General features: G+C 34.9%; 1 long non-coding RNA gene across 1 annotated transcript; it reads left to right on the forward strand.

Moving 5' to 3' along the window:
* Positions 1-1,881: 1,881 nt before the first annotated feature.
* LOC122061477 lies at positions 1,882-2,468 on the forward strand. The gene is made up of 2 exons (XR_006134654.1): positions 1,882-1,983; positions 2,121-2,468. It is a non-coding gene; the product is annotated as an uncharacterized LOC122061477 (long non-coding RNA).
* Positions 2,469-7,466: the final 4,998 nt, after the last annotated feature.

The following is a 7,466-nucleotide window of genomic DNA, read 5'->3' on the forward strand; positions in this document are numbered from 1 at the left end:
AAAAAAAAAAAAGAGTGCAGCGCTGCCAAAGTCGGAGCTGGTGAGGAAAAGGGGAAGGAAGACCGTGGAGCGGCAGTATTGAGTAAGTTTTGTACGACAAAAATTACAAACGGATGAAATCTTTTATCTTTCATCTGACAGCCACTATTTGCTAGCATACCTAATTCCTAGGTACTATGCTAGCATACCTATCCCTCTCATTTTTTTATTATACAAAACGAATTCAAAATGAAATAAAATTTTATAGAGATCTACATATGTATGAAAACCATTTAAATAAAAATTTGTAACTTCTAATTATTATCATATAATTTTATAAGAATTTAATATGCACTACATATCAAACCAGTCCCTTTGACAAGGCTCAAAATCTAATCTAAATCATAAAGTTCCTCAAATAAAAAAAATACAAACATTTCCTAGAGTTATTTATAAGATATAAATGAAATGAATTATTATACCAAGGAAAAATCCCCCATATCATAAGTTTTAAAATATCTCACTCCTCAAACCTAAAATTAAAAATACAAATTCTAATGAAAAAGGGGTATCGATTTCCTACCTTGTTGTGATTAGCTCATCTTCTCAATGGCGGCAGGAAGGCTCTTTGATTGCAATTTCGATCAACTCCCTATAGGTATGACCCTCTTTGAATCTCTCTCTCTCTCTCTCTCTCTCTTCTTTCTTTTCACACTTGGGTTGGGAAGAGGTCTCCGAGACTCCAACGTGAGTGGAATCCCCTCCCATTGATTTTATTTTTCTTTTATTCCCTCCTTCTTTCCTTCTTTCTTATTTTATTTTATTTTTTACTTCTTTCTTTCTCCCACGTTTTTTGAGGTTTGAGAGGCTCCCAAAATGTGAGAAATTCTCCCCCTTGAATCTTCTATTTAAAAATCAAATCTCCCTTCTTTTATTTTGTTTATAAAATAAAACCTTATAATTTTTCTTTTATTCTAACTTACCCAAAATTCATTACATTTTATCCTATATACCTAATCCCTGTAAGAAGATACCTTATTTTCTCCCAATACATTCCCTCTTAGGCTAGATAGTCAATAATCTTCACTAGTTAGTTATAATAAGTTGTGATAAGGATCAATCACCTCACATTCTTGCCAAAATGGCATTCCATGCCACTCATATAAGAGTTGGCCGATTTCCCCCCTTTTCCCAATTCAAAATTCAAAATTTAAAATTTAAATTTAAGAAGGACACACTCATAAGCTATAAAAATCTAAGATAAATAAATTAAATAATTATGGTGAAATATTAAACATTTACATATATATTATTAAGCATAGTACTTTATTTTAAATTACATTCGTTGACTAAATAATGAATTTGAAAATGATACCCCAGTACAATTACCATTATACCTCTATGGTGAAATTTTCTTTTTAACACTACAATTATGACTAAGGGTTTCTAAAATCTGGGATTTTACATTACTGAACTGAAATCCAAAAACAGAAAACAAACTCAGATTGAGAAAGCTCAGATTTTAAGAAACGAAATTGCAGGAGGATTTCATTGTTTGATTAGAAGTATCAGGTTCTGCAACCAGATGTGGAACGGTAGAGTGAAAAAAAAACTTGCCATATTTTCTGTTTCTAAATTTTATCCTTAATGTTCGTATGTGACATATTTTCTGTACCTTTTTTTGTTATTTAGGTGATGAAAACTCATGCCAGGTAGATTGCTTTAGCATGTGTGATGTCCCCTTTTATTATTTATTTCAACACAACAACAACAACAACAACAAATGAACTCAGACTTAACCCAACTTAATGGGGCTTAATTATTTATTTATTTATTATTATTATTTTTTGTGAATTTCATGTTCTGAGTCAATAGAAATAATTTGTTCCTGAATTACCTTTGCAGTGGGCCACTTTCTTGGATTTGGAAGGGCAAATCACCGATTCAAAGGCTTTGAGAAAGAGAATATTTTATGGAGGCGTTGAGCGTGGCCTGCGAGATGAGGTTTCTGTTTATTAATTAGTTTGTCTTCTTTCAGGATTAGAGCTTATATTTTGTATTTGAGAAGGTGCACGATGAAGATTTCTCCAATTATTTGTTGTTCAGTATTTGTTTTGAACTAACTCTTCATTTGGTTGCAGGTCTGGAAATTTTTGTTGGGTTACCATGAATATGATTCAACATATGCTGAAAGGGAATATATCGCCTCAACTAAGAAGTCAGAGTATGAGACCATAAAGCACCAGTGGCAGGTTCATTCATCATGGATTTGTTCTGAATTGCATCACTTATGTGCATTGAAATGGATCTCCCTACTAAACATTAGAGATTTTGTGGAATCTTCACCTTGTAATTCCTTTCTCTTCTAACGAGCCCCTCAAAATGATTCCTCTTCTATATCTCATTCAGTTTTCCCAATCTGAATGTTGAATTGTGGTAGTGGTGGTTCAGAATTTAAATTTTCTAGTTTTAATCTCTCTTTTTAGAGGATTATGCGAATGAGGGAAATTTTGGTACAATTGCAGCCTTGGTGGATTCAAACCACCATATCATGGGTGTAATCCCATGTGCTTCCACCATTTGAGCTAAAGGCGCTAAAGATTAAAGTTACAACCCACTACAAACCAATATGCAAAATACAAAACCAGATGGGAAAGAACACCCAGTGTCCCAGCTAACAACCAGAATTAAGCAATATTACCCAAATAAAAATTCCAAACTTATTCAAACAGAAAGAACAAAAAATCAAATACAGGCCTGAAAAAAACTACATAATCCTCAAAGTAACAGAACCAAACAAACTCGTTGAATCTAGCAAAATACACTTTAAAATCACTTTCTGAAACACAAGTGCGTCCACTTAACATTGTAAATCAGGAGATAAGGGCGAAGATGGCAAGAAGAGGAAGAGAAGAACAAAATATGTAAATATGGGGTTTGAAATAGATGCTAACATTGCAATTTCCACTTAACATGATAAATTAGGGTTTCAAAAATAGATTGCATCAATTAACCAGAGGGTAAAAACAGAAAGAATGGGCTCGGTGCTAGAGAGAGGAGATTTTTTTTTCTTACAATTTTTTTTTGGCGGAGTCAAAAGGGGGAGCCGAGATTGGTACCTGCAATTTCTGAACGAGAGAGAGAGTACCAGTTCGGTTTCTATGATAGTGGCTTCACCGTCTGCTGCTTCATTTCGTCCCAGTGAGAGAGAGAGAGAGTACCAGTTCTTCGAGAGGCCGAGGGCTGAAGCTCTGGTTTCGCCTTCTCCTTCTTTCTTCCTTCAGTTCTGAGAGTGAGGAATTGGGAGGCGGTTTAGGGTTTTAGGCGTGATTTTCAAAAACCAAAATCACAAACCACTTAAAAATTGCAGTGGTTTTGGGGTTTGAATTTCTATGTACTTGCAACGGTTGGATGTTGTGAAGGACAAATGTCGCAATTTTAAATGGAATTGGACGTAAATTGGGGAGGTTGGAATTAGAGACCTTTGACTTCTTATATAAATCAATCTAATTCTAAAAAACAAAAAAAAAATTCCATCCACCCTAATTGTAAAAAAAAAAAAAATTCTATCCACCCTAAAAGGACAAGTCTTAGGTGATATATATATATATCTAATAATGTCTGAGCTGTGTGTTGCATCATTATTATTTCAACTAACCATGAGCATTATTGACAAATACAAGATTCGGAAAAAGCTCTATCAAGTATGAACCGACTATCTCACACACATGAAATTATCAATTTAACCTTTAATGTATGAAATCACTTTGTCATTCCTTTTTGGTATGCTTTCTTATGGCTTAGATAATTCTTTTACCAAAGAGATTGAGCAAGATAGTATAATATTGTGTTACTTTGTCTGATAAATATACCATACAGGGTTAGAGTGGGGAAGTAATGGAGATAACACATAGAAAAGAATTGTGAATATCTACCAAGTGAAGAAGCGCAAGCAAAGTAAATCATGATTTTGAAACTCATTCCTGGTAAAAAAGTAAGAGATATTTTTAGAGGAAAAGAAAGTTGTCTAATCATATGACCATGTGTCTTGAGTTTAGACTCTAGATAATGATAGTGGCTTCACCGTCTGCTGCTTCATTTCATCCCAGTGAGTGAGAGAGTGAGAGAGAGAGAGAGAGAGAGAGAGAGAGAGAGAGTACCAGTTCTTCGAGAGGCCGAGGGCTGAAGCTCTGGTTTCGCCTTCTCCTTCTTTCTTCCTCCAGTTCTGAGAGTGAAGAATTGGGAGACGGTTTAGGGTCTTAGGCGTGACTTTCAAAAACCAAAATCACAAACCACTTGAAAAATTACAGTGGTTTTGGGGTTTGAATTTCTATGTACTTGCAACCGTTGGATGTTGTGAATGACAGATGTCGCAATCTTAAATAGAGTTGGACTTAAATTGGGAAGGCTGAAATTGGAGATCTTTGACTTCTTATATAAATCAATCTAATTCTAAAAAAAAAAAAAAAAAAAATCCATCCACCCTAAAAGGACAAGTCTTAGGTGATATATATATATATATATCTAATAATGTCTGAGTTGTGTGTTGTATCGTTATTATTTCAACTAATCATGAGCATTATTGACAAAACAAGATTCGGAAAAAGCTCTATCAAGTATGAATCGACTATCTCACACACATGAAATTATCAATTTAACCTTTAATGTATGAAATCACTTTGTCATTCCTTTTTCGTATGCTCCCTTATGCCATTTGCTTAGATAATTCTTTTCCCAAAGATATTGAGCAAGGTAGTATAATATTGTGTTACTTTGTCTGATAAAGATACCATACAGAGTTAGAGTGGGGAAGTGATGGTGATAACACATAGAAAAGAATTGTGAATATCTACCAAGTGAAGAAGCGCAAGCAAAGTAAAACATGATTTTGAAACTCATTCTTGGAAAAAAAAGTAAGAGATGTCTTTAGAGGAAAAGAAAGTTGTCAAATCATATGGCCATGTGTCTTGAGTCTAGACTCTAGATAATGATAGTGGCTTCACCGTCTGCTGCTTCATTTCATCCCAGTGAGAGAGAGAGAGAGAGAGAGAGAGAGAGAGAGAGAGAGAGAGAGAGAGAGTACCAGTTCTTCGAGAGGCCGAGGGTTGAAGCTCTGGTTTTGCCTTCTCCTTCTTTCTTCCTTCAGTTCTGAGAGTGAAGAATTGGGAGACGGTTTAGGGTCTTAGGCGTGACTTTCAAAAACCAAAATCACAAACCACTTGAAAATTTGCAGTGGTTTTGGGGTTTGAATTTCTATGTACTTGCAACCGTTGGATGTTGTGAAGGACAGATGTCGCAATCTTAAATAGAGTTGAACTTAAATTGGGGAGGTTGGAATTGGAGATCTTTGACTTCTTATATAAATCAATCTAATTCTAAAAAAAAAAAAAAAAAAAAAATTCCATCCACCCTAAAAGGACAAGTCTTAGGTGATATATATATATATATCTAATAATGTCTGAGCTGTGTGTTGCATCGTTATTATTTCAACTAACCATGAGCATTATTGACAAAACAAGATTCGTAAAAAGCTCTATCAAGTATGAACCGACTATCTCACACATGAGTTGACACACATGAAATTATCAATTTAACCTTAAATGTATGAAATCACTTTGTCATTCCTTTTTCGTGTGCTCCCTTATGCCATTTGCTTAAATAATTCTTTTCCCAAAGAGATTGAGCAAGGTAGTATAATATTGTGTTACTTTGTGTGATAAAGATACCATACAGGGTTAGAGTGGGGAAGTGATGGAGATAGCACATAGAAAAGAATTGTTAATATCTACCAAGTGAAGAAGCGCAAGCAAAGTAAATCATGATTTTGAAACTCATTCTTTAGAGGAAAAGAAAGTTGTCTAATCATATGGCCATGTGTCTTGAGTCTAGACTCTAGATACAAGAGTACTTGAAATCACCACTCTACTCCTTTACGGAACAAAAAAACCCCGGTTATATTGATGCCCTTGTGTGCACTCTCGTTGCTCCCCATGCAGATGCAGTGGCCATGCCATCATGCATCGATCTCTTGCCATATTCTATTATCTTATAGAGAGAGAGAGAGAGAGAGAGAGAGAATACCTACCAAAGGTTGTAGGCCAAGCAAAGGGAAGTATATTAATTATTAAATTCACTAATAGAAAATAATGAATATCTACTAAGTGAAGAAGGCCAAGCAAAAGGGAAATGCATTAATTCTTAAATTGACCAGCATTTGGGGAATGTATAAATTCTCTTAATTCATCACGACTTCATAAAATAAATGAAAACAAAAAGGAACGAAAAGTGTTGAGATTTTACATCATATTTTACTTCTTAACAAATTTATGAACCACCAAAGGCAATGTGTACATGATGGTTAAAAGTTACAATCCTACTTGGTAGGGGAGTCCTTAGCCAAAAAAAAAAGTAGGAGAGTCAATTTTCAACTTGAGTCGAGCCAAACCTTAGTTGTTTGGTTTTTATATGAAATTATATGAAACCAGTAGGAACTCAGATCGAACCAAATCGATCAAAACTAGAGATCAAGTTGAACATAGAAAATTCTACCAAAAAAAAAAAAGAACATAAAAAATGATAAACAGTTTGAAAAAATATCCATTATTTGCAATAATTTTCTAATGTACATATAATTGAATTGGCAATAGCTCGATAAGGGCCTATTAAGCCAACCTGATAAAATATTAAACCAAATCAAACCGACATTAAACTTTATCTAACCAATTTGATTTCTATTTGGCTCATTACCAATTCGATCTGGTCCAATCTTCCTAAATCGTACCAAATCAATTGATTAACATCCCCAATAAAAAATGTTCTTGAAATTCGTGGACTACCATATCTATTTAGAGAGAGAACCAACCGGGGGGGGGGGGGGAAGGCCATGTATCTAAATTAGGGGTGCAAGTTTGGCCCTAACGGCCCTTAACCCGCCCTGATCCTGAATAGGGATCGACCCAAATATTTTTGGCCCTAAGGGCTAGCCCGACACTGAAATTTCTGACCCGGAGTCAGGGTCAGGGTGGGTAAGGGTTGATGTTTTATGCCCGCCCTGAACCCGGCCCTGGTTTTGGCCTTGATGTTGACCCCTGTTATGACCTTGGTTGCGACCCTGATTTTAACCTAATTTTAGATATTGTTTGACATTGGCTCCTAAAAAACCCTAATATATCCTCTCACCGATCTTTCTCGCTTTCCTTTTGCCGCAAAAGTTTAATGTTTTAATAATCACTTCATTGATCACTCTCGAACAATAGAGTTTCAATATCTCACCGCATGAGTGCACATTGTGTCATGCCTTCATCCCTTAACGGACATCAAATTTTACCTTATTAGTATGATCTTTTTGTTTATCATGACAAATAGTTGAACTTTTTTCGGATTGTTTGCTTTCTTAAGATGATTTTCTCTTTGTTTACTATAATAGTTGGATAGTATTATTTGAATGTTTGTTTTAGGATGTTCTCCTCATGGCGAGTAATTTGTGA

Source organism: Macadamia integrifolia, chromosome 14 (genome assembly GCF_013358625.1).
Source record: "Macadamia integrifolia cultivar HAES 741 chromosome 14, SCU_Mint_v3, whole genome shotgun sequence".
In the NCBI taxonomy this organism is placed as follows: domain Eukaryota; kingdom Viridiplantae; phylum Streptophyta; class Magnoliopsida; order Proteales; family Proteaceae; genus Macadamia; species Macadamia integrifolia.